The following is a 14,987-nucleotide window of genomic DNA, read 5'->3' on the forward strand; positions in this document are numbered from 1 at the left end:
ATTTACTGTCCATCTGATTCAGTCAATTCCCAATTATCTATGGTAAATGAGAGATAGGAAGAACAAGGGTAAAATATACATCTGTTGATAATCTCTCAACTATATTTCAGGACATGTCTGTGCTCAGAAACATTCTAATGGCATTACATTGAGGGCAGAGCACTTTGGTGTTTCTCCATGGTCAAGTCACAGAGATCAGTGATCTTATTGTCTATTTGGATGACCTTGTTTCCATGACAGAGAAAGTCCTCTCATATGGCATAAAAATGAGCTGCTTTTCTCCAGAGGAGTTATGGCTGATGGTGTCTCAGGTGTATATCTTGGCTTGGAGGCCATAGTTTGTAACCATTAGAGACTTATTCCTATGGGTAAAGCCCTGTCTCTGTGGGAAGTCCTTTAAGAATAAGCCCAGGCACACCACATTGCACTAGAAAGGGTCACTGGAATTGTAGGCTTAACGTATCAAAAATGAACAAAGGTATTACCTCTTCCTGAGAGGATGAAACAGAACAGGTTCAGACCACTGAGGAATATGGTGGGAACAAGGGAACACAGAGTGATTATAGGGTGGTCCAGAAGAGACAGGTGGGCAGGTGCCTGTATTGGTAGGAGTATCCTGCAGCCTGGGTCAGGCCAAAGACAGTGCTACAGTGCAATAAAGCAAACAAAGAAAAAAGATATTACATGTGGAGTGTCCACGGCTTCCCTCCCCTTCATCACCTTCATCATCATCAATTTTGCCAGTTTCTTCTTGGTCCTTTATTATGCAGAACAAACATAATGGGTGAATACCTATTTTTGAAGGCACCCTAAATGCCAGGCACTTTGCTGGGGAAACAGCATGAGCAAAACAGACAACATCCCCCCACCTTCATGTATCTCGCACTCCACCGAGGGGAGATAAAAGGTAAACAAAGAAATAAAATGGATAGCATGTCAGATGCAAATACATGCTACAATTATAGAGAAAGCAGGGAAGGAGGACAGGGAGTAGCAAGTGTGGGATGGGAACATGCTGTTTTCCCTGGCATGGGCTGAAAAGGCCTCACAGCAAAGGTGGCATTTGCATAAAGGCCTGAAGGAGGAACAAGAACGAACCAAGTGGGTATCCAGGTGAAGAGCATTTTAGGGCAGTGCGAGCAACAAAGACCATGAGGCCAACAGCATCTGGCTCACTGAATAGATCCTAGGGCATTGATAGAAAAAAGGATGGAGTGCAGGGAAAGATCAGAAAAAGGGAATCCATGGAGGCTGGATTCCAGAGAATTGTGTGGGGAGTTTAGAGGAAGAGAGAAGAAAGAAATGTTAGAGACAAGTGGGATAAGGAGAAATGATGGTAAAAGGGATTTTAAAAAGCTTTGCTGTGTCTTATGAGTAAAGTCTTTGAGCGACTTCAGGAAATATTTAAATTGCTTCAAGCAAGACTAGACTGCAAGGTAGCTGAGCACAATATGGGCTGTATGAAGTAATCGAAGAATTTATTATGAGATAATTTTTGGACCAGCAGAGATTGTGGTCAGGAGAGCTGAGGATGTGTATATTTGTAAGGATGAGAGTGTGGTGGTAGGAGAGACTGTATGAAAACTGTAGTAGGGAGGGTCATTTCTGGGGTAGAAAATGCTGGCTGGCTTAAGAAGTTATTCCAGTATGGGCTACATGTCAGAATGGTCTTGTGGTGCTTGGTCTTAGCTGATGGACACTTATAGTTAAACATTTTTTCATGATTTTCTTTTTTTGTTGTTCATTGAGTAGTCATGATCTTACTGATCTTTTTCTATAGGGTGCTTATATATTTCTTATTGATTTGCATGAACTATTTATATTTAAGATGTGATAAAGCTTTTATTTATCATTTGGCACAAATAATAATACCAAATAGTATCAGGCAACTTAAAGGTGCTGAGCTGGCTGGTGGTGGAGGAGGGATTGGGGGGTAGAGGAGGTCTTGGTGGGGGTTAGGTCTGGCAGTGTGGGATTAGATGGCAAGGTGTGCAGAAGGGAACATGCCTTCCAAAGGACCTGGAAGGTCATTGGCACAGCCTGTAAAACTTGGTTTCACTGAACCAATTTTCATCAAGCATTGACAGATGCCTGTCTAGGATGACAAATCCTACCACAGTACCTAGTGCATTGTGGGCGCTCAGTAAATATATATTTTTTTCAATGGGTGAAATCAACATGTATTTGATAGACTAGCTTCTATCTCATTTTTCCACCACTGGGCACCCCAACCCCCAACCCCTGTATTAGTTTATAACTATGTCCCTTCAATCCATTGCGCCTTTTGCCACTATGACAATGTTTCCCTATGTTTTCCCTTCCATTAACTAGAGGGCAGCAGAATGGAAAGAATATGAACTTTGGAAAAAATATAAGCTTGGGTTCACACTGTAGCTCTGCAGTTTGGGTGAGTGATCTGTTTTCCTAACTGTAAAATAGAGATAATAATATCCCTGTGGTTAGTTAGATTATAGTTAAGCAAATATTCACTCTCCTCCCCACCTTCCCACACTGGAGAAGTAAATCTTTCCACCCTGTTGATGTTGGGCTTGGCCCTATAACTTGCTTTGGCCTCATGGTGGGTGAGATGTCCTTCCCTGCCTGCACTTGGATCTTGGGCTTAGTTGTGTGATTTGCTTTGACCAAGACTTAAAGAAAAGGCTTAAAGTGTCTTGCTGGAGTTGTGCTTGTCTTCTTGTGCTTCCAATTTTTCGATGAGAATAATATGTCTGGGTAGCTACTGTGTCCAAGGAGGATGGAGAGAGGTGGAGCAGACCTGAATCTAACTTGCAGCTGAGTCCAGCCAAGCCATTGCTAACCTGCTGATTTATGAGTGAGAAATAAAAATGCTTATTGTTGAATGCCATTGAGTTTTAGGGTGGTTTACTATACAGAATTATTAAACATAACTGACAGATACAATGCCCTGTTCCTTCAGGTTACTCAGTATTAAGTATCCTGCAAGAAGAATACCTAATCCTAAGTAAAGCATTCTGTCTGCTTCCAATTTATCTCAAGGAAAGACTAATTTTTGTTTTACAGCTACAGATAAACTTGTATGATTTGGACCCTTTCCCTTAAATGCTCCTACAATTGAAGATGAGACAATAGCTACGTCTGGTATTTCTATGGCTACCAAGGATATCAAGTTCCATGAAATTTGGCTTACCAAATCCTAAAAGCCTTATCAAAATATTTTCTTTAAAGCTTCTTCTCTCTCCAGATTAATTCCTTATTGGCAAACAATGACTGTACTCTCTGTCTTCTGGTGAGGAGCGTGCTCCCAGGAACTCGATGGCTACGGCTCTTTCTGATATAAACCATTCCAAAATTATTCAGAAAGGGCCTTCCTGGAATATATAATTATGGAATATGGTGAAGATAACTTAAAAACAAGGTTTAGGAGCAGATATCTAAAATTGTTGTCATTTGCCTGCAATGATGCAGTGGGAACTGTGAAGGTTATAGTCTTCCTATCTGGACAATCCCCTCAATGATTTTTTTCCCCCAGCTACTGCCATTTCCTCTTCCCAGCCTCTAGAGCCGGGAGCACAAGTTGTACAATTACTACCTTTGTAATACTCATATACAGCCCCATTAACACTTTTTATGGATGTGCTATACATGGCAGATTTCTGTTTTCAAGTTTATATTCTTGTCAGCTGAGGCTTCCATAAAAACATCAGAGACTGTATGGCTTAAACAACAGAAATTTTTTTTCTCACGGTTCTGGAGGCTGGAAGTCCAAGACCAAGGTGTCAACAGGCTTTGTTCTAGTGAAGTATCTCTTCCTGGCTTGCAGATGGGTGCCTTCTCGCTGTCCTCACAAAGCCCTTCCTCTGTAAGGGTGTGGAGAGAGATTGCTCTTTGATGTCTCTCCTTATCAGGACACTGATTCTAGCAGATCAGGGCCCCACCCTTATGGCCTCATTTTAACTTAATTACCTCCCTAAAGGTCCTATCGTGAAATATATTTGGGGTTAGGGCTTTAACATAGAAAGTTTAGGGGGCACAATTCAGTCTATAGCAATATCCAAGAACAGGAAATAGTTAAAAAAAAAGAGAGGACACAGAAGTCAGGGGATGTGGAGTCTTGTGTGGCTTCATGTGCAGTGGCCACATATGGCTTAGTGTGAGGAATTGTACAAAGAGACAGGAAAGGGAAAGGGGTGGTCCCTGCAACACCTGCCAGACTAGCTATGATTTAAAATCTGACTTGGAAGAAAACCATCAGGCATGTCAGTAAGGCTGCCTCTAACCTGTCAAAATTATATGTTTACAGCTCTCCAAAGAGGCTATGAGTTAGACCAGGCAAATGCTGAATGATGGTTCAGCTAATAACCATTATGGTAGCCATCTGCTTTGTTAGCTATGGCATTTGGCTAATAGAGCATGGGAAACCAAGCAAGAAGGAGCCTTGAGGATGGAGGCAAGAATGGAAAATTCCCTTGATTTCCTAATGTTTTGCTTTGTGATTTTTATTTACTCTTGCCTCGTATATTAATGTACATGTCTCAGTCTTAGGGCATTTTTAGTCCCCTGGCACTGGTCAAGTCCTCCTGTAGCACTGCATTCTTACAACTAGTTTTCACTTATATTGATGGTAGTGAGATGATTGCTCATGATGCTAGCTGTTTAACGTCCAACTCATCTTCATAAATGTGAGCTCCACAAGGGCAGGTCAATGTGTGTCATTCACTATTCTATCCTCAGTGCTTGCATAATATTTTCCTAGAGGCGGTATTCAGAAACATGTGTTGAATGAATGAACAAATGAAGGAATGAGGAGGATTAGCCTATTTCCTTCCTCAACATGTGCTTGTGAGTTAATGCATAGAATAGATTGCTAAACCCCACTCTCTGAAAATCCTTTCTCCACCTTCCTCCATACCAGCATTCCATTTCGAGAAAGCTTAAATTGTTATGAGGTCTGGATGTTTGCCTGGTCTGCCCCTTCGAGGGAAGGCCGATCTTTCTCTGAATATTGATGCATTGCTCTTAGAAATCACTTGCCCTAAATGTACTAAAGGCTTTGTTAGAATGGAAAGAGTATAGGCAGTTGAGCTGGAAGACCTCTGTTGGAATTTTATTTTTGTCACTTGGTGTGTGTATGAACTTGGACAAGTTAAGCAATCTGTTTCCTTATCTGAGCATGAGTTTGCTATCAGGATAAATGCAATAGCATAGTGAATAGTGCTTTGAGAGCAGTGAAGTCCTTGTAGAAATGTTTGTTATTTTAATTGGAAGTGGTTATAAGTACCTCCTTTCATTGACTAGAACAGGCGTGGGAAGCTCTCATACCAACACCATTATATGCTCTTTTTTTTTTTTCTCATTAAACTTTTTAAATGGGTCTCAAAATTGTGTGACAAATTTTTGGCCAAGTTGTTTCCATTAAAAAGTACTGATTTTAAAAACTAATAACTTAAAAACTGTCACTCGCAAAAGAGAAAGCCAAAGTGGTCCACAATACATTCTCCTTTCCTTCTGAATGTTTTACGATGCATTGTTATCATTAACCAGTCTTTTACTACTAAACTTAAGTGCCCAATTGAAACAAACAGTTATGAGACCATTCTTCCACCACTGATTAAGACTGGGGTGGCAGGTATTAGGGATAATATTCATTTAGCCTTCTGAGCTTTCTAGGCAGACTTGGCTACCTTGCCAGCTCCAGCAGCCTACTTGTCCACTGCTTTGATGACACCCACGACAACTGTCTGTCTCATATCACGAACAGCAAAGCGATCCAGAGGTGGATAGTCTGAGAAGCTCTTAACACACATGGGCTTGGCAGGAACCATGTCAACGATGGCAGCATCACCAGACTTCAAGAATTTAGGGCCATCTTCCAGCTTTTTACCAGAATGGCGATCAATCTTTTCTTCAGCTCAGCAAACTTGCGTGCAAGTTGAGCCATGTGGCAATCCAGGACAGGGACGTAGACAGGGCTGATTTGGCCTGGACGATTCAGGATAATCACCTGAGCAGTGAAGCCAGCTGCTTCCATTGGTGGGTCATTTTTGCTGTCACCAGCAACTTTGCCACGACAAAGATCCTTGACAGACACATTCTTGACATTGAAGCCCACATTGTCCCCCGGAAGATCTTCACTCAAATCTTCATGGTGCCTTTTGACAGATTTTACTTCAGTTGTAATGTTGACTGGAGCAAAGGTGACCACCATACCAGGTTTGAGAACACCAGTCTCCACTTGGCCAATAGGAACAGTACCAATACCATCAATTTTGTAGACATCCTGGAGAAGCAGGGCTTGTCAGTTGGACGAGTTGGTGGTAGGATGCAGTCCAGAGCCTCAAGCAGCGTGGTTCCACTGGCGCTGCAATCCTTACAGGTGAATTTCCATCCCTTGAACCAAGGCATGTTAGCACTTGGCTCCAGCATGTTGCCACCATTCCAATCAGAAATTGGCACAAATGCTACTGTGCCGGGGTTGTAACCAATTTTCTTAGTGTAAGTGCTGACTTCCTTAATGATTTCCTCATATCTCTACTGGCTGTAGTGTGGCTCCGTGGAATGCATTTTGTTAACACCAACAATTAGTTCTTTCACACCCAGTGTGTAAGCCAGAAGGGCAGGCTTTCAGGTCTGCTCATTCTTGGAGATACCAGCCTCAAACTCACCAACACCAGCAGCAACTATCAGGACAGCACAGTCAGCCTGAGATGTCCCTGTAATCATATTTTTGATGAAATCTCTGTGTCCTGGGACATCAGTGATAGTCACATAGTACCTGCTGGTCTCAAATTTCCACAAGGAGGTATGAATGGTGATACCATGTTCACGCTCAGCTTTCAGTTTATCCAAGACCCAGGCATACTTGAAGGAGCCCTTTCCCATCTCAGCAGCCTCCTTCTCAAATTTTCAATGGTTCTTTTGTCAATGCCACTGCATTTGTAGATCAGATGGCCAGCGGTGGTGGACTTGCCCGAACCTATGCGTCCAATGATGACAATGTTGATATAAGTCTTTTCCTTTCCCATTTTGGCTTTTAGGGGTAGTTTTCATGACACCTGTGTTCTGGTGGCAAACCCATTGGGAAAAAGCACTATATACTTTTTACATGGTTTTATTGTATCAGCTAAAGGGCTGCTGATCTACAAATCTCATGAAACTGCCTAATTTGGCCCGGTTTTTGATGACAATAGTGAAACATACTGAATAATGTGGAAAATACATCAATGAGGAATCACACAGATGAATGGAAGTCATTAACTCAATTAAGATGGCCTGCTCTGAGACTATGGTACCACTGCAGTCTAGCTGGATGTATTAATGGCAAGATAAATATTTTCTGCATCTGAAGTCTACTCATATCTGTTGTTTTACTAAATATATGATTTTATTTGGGGCTGATCAGAAGATTTGATTCTTCCTTCTGTAGTAGTGGAATGTCTAATTTAGGAGTTTTGTGCAATGGAACATTCATGAGCTTTGAAGTTACAACTGTGAAGTTTGATCGCTGCTTTTGTGACCCATCAGCGGCCTACTCTCCTTGAGTCTAAGTTTCCTTATCTTTTAAAAGCAGAGAATGATTCTTATCTTTTAGGGATCATTGAAGATCAGATGAGATACACCAGTGCAGAGCTCAGCAAATGATAATTTCCTTCCTTTTCTCCCTTCCTTCCTTTCTTTCTTTGTTTCCTTTTCTTTCTTTCTTTCTTCTTTCTTTCTTTCTTTCTTTCTTTCTCTCTTTCTTTCTTTCTCTCTCTCTCTCTTTCTTTCTTTTTTTCCTTTTTGAGACAGGGTCTCACTCCGTTTCTTTCTTTGTGAAGTGCTACAGGTTGTAAAACATTTCCTGAAGTCTCTCAAGTCTATTTTAGTTTTAGCGTATTTAGGACTGGAGTGTGAATTTATTCTGACTCGACTCTATTTCTCTGTTACTCTGTATTGTTGATGAACAAAAAAAATTGCTTTCTGAAGAATACTTGTTTGAGTTCTGGGGCTAAACAATGAAATATTTCTACTTGTTCAGCAAGGAGCAGAGTCAGAAGGCTAATATGTGGAAATAAGTGCCCCATGAATGATTCTTATAATTTAGACCAATTAGTGTTCTATGATTATTGTGAAACTGGCAGAATGCAGCACTCAAAAATCACTAGACAGATTAGAGAAGCACAGGCAGGAATGGGACAGAAAGGGGTTAGTGAGAGTTCATGAATGAATAGCAAGTAGATATATTTAATGCATTTAGGTGCCAAAATCCAACAGTAAAAATACATTCTGCAAAAATTCTTTCTAAAGGTGAGGCATTTAGTCAATGGGGTAAAAATGGTCCTTATGCTTTTAATTAGCTTTGATTCTTGCAAATTTTACTATTAGCCTTGAGCAGTTCTAAGGAGGTAGACATTTGAAGTTGCTGTTGAGTTCCTTCTGTTGATGGTGTTGAATTAGAATTCTGGAGGAGCCAATGAAAATAACATGCAAACATTATGGCCATTTATTATCATTATAAAATGTGATAATGTCATTGCTGACTTACAAAGATGATGACCTGAAAGGCCGTGACATTATGACATTACATTTTATCAATAATGAAAAATTGCTGCCTTTGCATGGTGTTTGGTGAGCTCAGGCGACCATAGAAGGAGGCCGTAAGCCTTTTTGTTTATTCTAGACTGAAAACGGAAACAAATCAGCAGTTAGAGATTCATTAGGTCGCCAAAAGAAAAAATGGCATCTTGTCTTACCCTATCCATAGGGAAAGGCGGAAGACCTCCCTGACCCAAGGGGTTTAATATTCATTAGCGAGAGGCTTGCTTGCAAGTCACTTAAATGGTGCTGAAGTCTGCCTTAATAACAGGTTTTAAGGCTTGAGGGAAAATGTGCTGCCCAAAGAAGCTATGATGTGTGAGCATCAACAGACAGTGTGCCTTTTTGGGAAGGGACCTGACAGGTGGGCTGTCATTCCACGAATAGGGCACAGCTGATGTTAAGGTGTCAATTAGCTTATTAGCTTGTTGTTCTTAGATGGGAACTAGGAAATAACTTTCATGACTGCTGAAACTATTCATGCACTATTCTTCAACATTTAGAGGACACAATGGAGGTGAAAGAGTCATCCCAGATCATTCTAAACCTCACGTAGCACAGCCATGCTTTTCTGACCATGAGCAGTCATAAATCCGGTACCTGTGGATGAGCTAAAAAAACCTTGAGCCCAAATGCCATGCTGAAAGGTCCACAAAAGCTGTGGCTTTTAAAGCCCCCCTAATAACTCATGCAGAGATTGAGGCTTTTGTGAGTCTTAGAAAAGATAATTTTCACAAAATATGAGGAAGGGGCAATGTGGTAACTCATCTATCCTGTTTTTTCCCCTTGCATTTATTCTATCAGAGAGCTGTAAAGAGTGGGCAACATATATAAAATTCCGAGTCTAGGTCCTAATATAAAAACTTGAAAGGAATGTAAAATCTTTAGATTTGAGGTGTAAAATAGATTTTCTTCCCTTTTCTCTTTTATGCAGGTGTTTCATGGAAGACACATAAAATACCTATTTATTTGTAGCATTTTATTTCCCTTTCACCTTATGCTTCTGCTTAGGTTTGGGGGAGTTCATGTCAATTTCAACTTCTTTGGAGGGCAATAAATTGGCCAACCTGGGTTTTGGCTCACCCAAAGGGAACATTTCCATCTACCTCCTCTGGTGCAGTTCCTGAGGTGGATGCATGCGTGTGTGTGTGCACACATGCCCGTGGGCATTGCCCTCTGCCCAGCCTTGAGTACTGTTTTGGAGGTCGTGTTTCTGAGCAGCAGAATACTCTCCCTGTCCTGGTGTTTATCTGACTGCCTACCTCCCTGAGGGAGCTCCAGCTCAGCCTTCCAGCTGAGGCTTGCCCAGTCTGAGTCTGCAGTGCCAGTCACTCTGACCTTTCACTGGTGGGCAGCTCTTCTCAAGTCCTCTTGGCTGCGTTGACTCCCACCCATCCTACAAATCTCAGCTGAAGCCTCACCTTGAGCTACTGTAAGAATCACTGCTAGAAATAAACCCTGGGTAGCGCCCTGACCAATCCTCAAACACCTAGGGAAACCCAGAAATTCTTTCCGTGACCTAACAAGAAGCAGTGGTTCTCAAAGTGTGGTCTCTAGATCAGCAGCATCAGCGTTACTTGGGAACTTGCTAGAAAAGCAAAATCAGAAACTCTGATTTAGGGCCCAGCAATCTGTGTTTGAACAGTCACTTCAGGTCATTCCGATGCAAGCTCTAGTTTGAGAGCCACTAGCTGCAGGAAATGTTTGAAGTTTTTTCTTGCCCTCACAGCATTAATGGGGGCAACTCTTAAGTAGCATCTATGCATTAAAAATAAATACGTTTCATTTTCTTATTGTTCAATTATGGTTTTCATGTCCTTTCCTTCTAAAAATTCCTGGAAGCAGGGGTAAGGCAGCATTCAGTCTGGCTTGCTTGTTTTGTTTTACTTCAACCAGGTAGGGCCTTGTACAAAGAGAAATGGTTATTTGATATAACATAATTCAAAGAGCCACAAGAGTATCTCTCCTTTCTCGCAGAAAGGTGCTGCCTGACGTTCGATCTTTGACTGCGAATCCCCCTGGTTTAAGATAACATTAGATGAAAAATATCCCTGGGAGGGGTAACATGTTAACCTATCAGTGAAGTATACTTTTATTAAGAATGGGTTTGAGGCAAACCCCTGGTATTCCAGGATTTACTATTCTAAGCTTCGATGATTTGCAAGTAATCTGAAAAATTTATGACATTTAGAAAGTGTAGCTTTTGCTGTGGAAACCAATCATATCCCTGGTGGGTGAGCCTAAGAGACGACCCAGAATCTTTATCTTAAGGCAGCTTAAAAAAATCTTTGTCATTTTGTTGTTAAAAAAAAGGAGAGAGTATAAAATGGCATAGGCCTAACGGGGTTGTTATGAGGATTAAATAAATTAATCCATGTGCTCCATTTTACATAGGACCAGATAAGTACATCATATATGTGAGATATGATGATGACAATTGTCTCCTTGTCCCTTTAGAATTAACTCTTGTTATAGTTTACTACTGTCTTATTTGAGAAAATAGAATTTTCAAATTAGCTATTAGATGTATACATTTAAAGAGTCCAGGCTTTCAGGTGGACCCAGATCTTCTCAAAATCCACTGTGGATTCTGACTGGCTGCTAGTTTGAATGGGCAGGCGGAGGACAGGGCAGTCTGGGTACCTGGGGAGTGGGGGAGGCGTGAGGAGTTGCCAGAAGGGAGGGGCAGTACTGAAATGGGCAGTGAAACGAAGGGAGTGTTTGTGCTGAAGAGAAATTTTGCCAGAGTGAGGTAGTATTCCCATTTTTTCCAGGAAGAGCTCAAGTGGTCATTTTCCATGTTATCAGCAAATAAAATTTTGGTAGAAGGCAGCGTCAGATGAGAGGTTTGCGTAAAACCAAGCACAAAGTCTGGAATTACAGGCTGACATTTTTGAAGTAGGGGCCCAAACAATAAATTTTTCTGCACAATGTAGTTAAACACCCGGCTTGCACGGATGTCTTTTTAATAGCCACAGAATTCTTTTAGTGATGCTTAAGGATGGCTTCCTTCCTGGTGGGAGTAGAATCCCAGGATGTCTGCCAAGATGTATTACTTAATGTTCTCTGTTTCTCAAAGGTTCAGTAAGCAAAAGGGGTTATTCTGAGCAAGCTGCTGGGACAATGACAGGAACAAACACCTCGATGTATAAATTTGAGACCTTTAACCTCTTAGCTGTCAAATTTCAATATTTCTGGTCACGATGTTAAATGCGCTCCAGTATCTGTTTCAGAGAACTCTGATGGAAAAATAAAAGTTTGCTTTTATATTTACACACTGTTAGTAAGTTGTTAAAAGAAGAATAAAGCAAGGTGACTGCTAGCCATATTTTGTATTCATGGCTTTACAGCTTTGGCATAATAAACCAGAACCTGTGTTTTCTCTGTAACTTACAATGCATGCTCCAAATGACTTAGTGTTATTGCCAGCTCTGTATCCCCTACCTTTTAAGAATGATAAACACAGCATATTGAAGGTAAAGTTTAAAACCAGGGTTATGAAGGAGGTAGGGAAATAGGGGCTAAAACAGGACTTTTAAGATCTTTCCATTTAAAACCAAATGTGTGGGTGTACATGGAGGACACAGTATGAGTCTGCATAGTTTATCTCTCATTCCTTCTTACAAACATGTGTATAATAACCTAATGCATACTACTGGGATGGAAAATAGGGACTTCATATTCTGTTACGTGGAGGCACTATTACCTTTTGACAGTAGTGGTGTGTTTTGTTTTGCCCTGTGCAATTCTGTAGACACATCTTCCATCATAATGACCTTTCTGACAGCGGATGGGTGGGGAAAAAATGGTTTGAGAAAACCATTTTCCTTTCATGCAGCAAGCAATAATTACTTGAAGTGTGTGACAACGATGGAGTGGGCAGGCTTACCCAAGGACCCATATTGGAAACTTCCTTTGATTCTAGCTCTCCTTTTATTCTTTGTCAATACCCTTGTGCAGAATAGAATGTTTAAATTTTCTTTTTAGAAATCTGTGATGCTTTGATTCCGCAGATATTTCACATATCTTTCAGGGATTCTCTAAACCAGACTGACTTGGGTCCAGGCAAGCTCTGTGTATATCCATTGTATGTGTTTCTCTGCCCCGGTGGGCACTGCGGCCACAGCACCATGGAAAGGGCCACCGTGGGCCACTGCAGAGAGAGTGGACAGTGACAAAGGAAGCTGTGCTTCCTGTCAGGACATGCATCAGAGGATTTGAGGAACATGAGTAATGACCATGTGCCGCCTGGGCCCAGGGAACTGAAGATTCCGCATCCATGCATAATGGAACACTTGCCTATTGGCATAGAAAGGTTCCGTTTCTTTATGGAAGTCCATTTTGAATACTGGTAAATTAAACTTTTACAGCAAAAATCAATATAAAAATATGTCCAAATCTGTGACAGTGGAAATCACCCATGCACATCCTGTATCTCATAGAGAGCACAGTGATGGGGACAAGGTCTGAGGAAGTATCCTGCTTTTGCAGTGCTCATGTTCTGTTTTGAATGTAAACAGTAGTTTCTGATAAGGATATTGAATTAGTTCATTTTCACGCTTCTGATAAAGACATACCCAAGACTGGGTAATTTGTAAAGAAAAAGAGGTTTAGTGGACTCACAGTTCCACATGGCTGGGGAGTCCTCAAAATCATGGTGGAAGGCAAAAGGAAAGTCTTACAAGGTGGCAGGCAAGAGAGAGAATGAGAACCAAGCGAAAGGGGTTTCCCTTATAAAACCATCATATCTCGTGAGACTTATTTACTACCACCAGAACAGTATGGGGGAAACTGCCCCCATGGTTCAATTATCTCCCACTGGGCCTCTCCCACAACACGTAGGAATTATGGAAACTACAAATCAAGATGAGATTTGGGTGGGGACACAGCAAAACCATATCAGATATCATGAGATTAAAGCATGTCCTCTCTTTTCTAACCCATGAAATACTTTTTAGTCAGCACTGCAGTCTGCTTGGTGTGTAACTTCTACCACACAAACGACTTGCCATTCACAATAGTCCATGATACCTTCTCTTCTTATATTAATGTTTCATGGGGACACATTGATAAGACTGAAAACTTCTTGATGCCACAGCCTGCTTATGGTGTCATAAACAGAGCTTCATGTTTCTGTGGATCTCCCAAAGGACTCCTGTCACCTTTTGCTTCAACCCCTGCCTCTGGTTGTCTCTCTGTCCCCACTCAGTGTTTTGCATCCTGAAGCTTCTGTCTTCTATTAGGCCCACATTGCTCCACCTGGCAATAAAAGTGCTGTTGCGGAAAGCACTATCAACAGAAGATATTACAAATCAGAGACTTGGACTGATGGTTTTGAGGAATCTAAGGAGAGGAGCATCGCTGCATGGACAAGTATAAGCATTAAGTAAATATGGCCAGTATTACTGACCTGGAATTCTCCAGTATTCTTCACACCAGGAACCTCTCTTTGGCCATTTTTTCTTTCAGCCCCTGCCTACTGCTAGACAACTTCCCATTCGGGTCACTCATCTCCTCACTCCTCTTTTCCCAGGTCCAGGGCCCTCCATCCCCCTGTCTCTTGGGATGCTCCAGACAAATTGGAAAGGAAAAACTCAGTTACTTTGTTATGTAGAGCAAATTAGCCCTTATTGTCTCCCAATAAGCCTCAGTCAATAAATGTGGACATAAGCGTTTTCAATACTTGTGGAGGTGATATTTTGAGGCAGGAGAGCATTGTGGTAGAGACCCTGTTCCACTAAGCTGAAAGCTCCTCCTGCCTCTTCAATATCTAAACTATTCCAGCTGAATTTCTCACCTCACTATTTTACTTAGCCAAAGATTTAGGAGTTGCAGCAAAGTGACACTGGACTATCCTATGAGTTTTTTCTCTTTATGCATGAAGTTTAGCAAAGAAGGGAGTAAGAAGGCATGCTTTCTGAGTTGAAAGGATAAGGAGGAGGTAGACCATTTGACAAGAAGGGATTATTCTGACTTCTAATATATGTGTACATGACCATGAATATACCATGGAATCTCTCTTATCCAACTTCCATTTAACCTACTTCTCTATTCCATCTAAAAAACATACTGACTGGGCTCAAGGCCCAGCATTGAACACCCACAGTCAGGAGGCTACTTTCTGGCACCCAGGACACGTGTTACCAGGTGAGTTGATGCTTACAAAACCAGTTGGGTTTGTTCCCAAACTGTTTATGACACTTGTACTTGCTATTGTAATTACATAATTTAATTAAATATTACATAAATTGAGGAAACATGAATATAAAAATGAAAGAAAATTGGTTCTGCTAAAACTAATTTGAATTTTCTGAAAAGGCTGGATAAAATCAAGTCTCTAGAATTTTTGCTATTATATAAGATATGGATGAGATGACTGTAAATAATTGGGAAAAGCTACAAAAGTTTACATATTAGATGCTTTATCAGTACTT

At 41.2% G+C, this 14,987-nt stretch overlaps 1 pseudogene; it reads right to left on the bottom strand.

Moving 5' to 3' along the window:
- Nucleotides 1-5,624: 5,624 nt before the first annotated feature.
- On the bottom strand, nt 5,625-8,093 carry LOC100992732 (elongation factor 1-alpha 1-like; annotated as a pseudogene).
- Between the last annotated feature and the right edge of the window lie 6,894 nt (nt 8,094-14,987).

The sequence above is a fragment of the Pan paniscus genome, chromosome 16, assembly GCF_029289425.2.
Source record: "Pan paniscus chromosome 16, NHGRI_mPanPan1-v2.0_pri, whole genome shotgun sequence".
Taxonomy (NCBI): domain Eukaryota; kingdom Metazoa; phylum Chordata; class Mammalia; order Primates; family Hominidae; genus Pan; species Pan paniscus.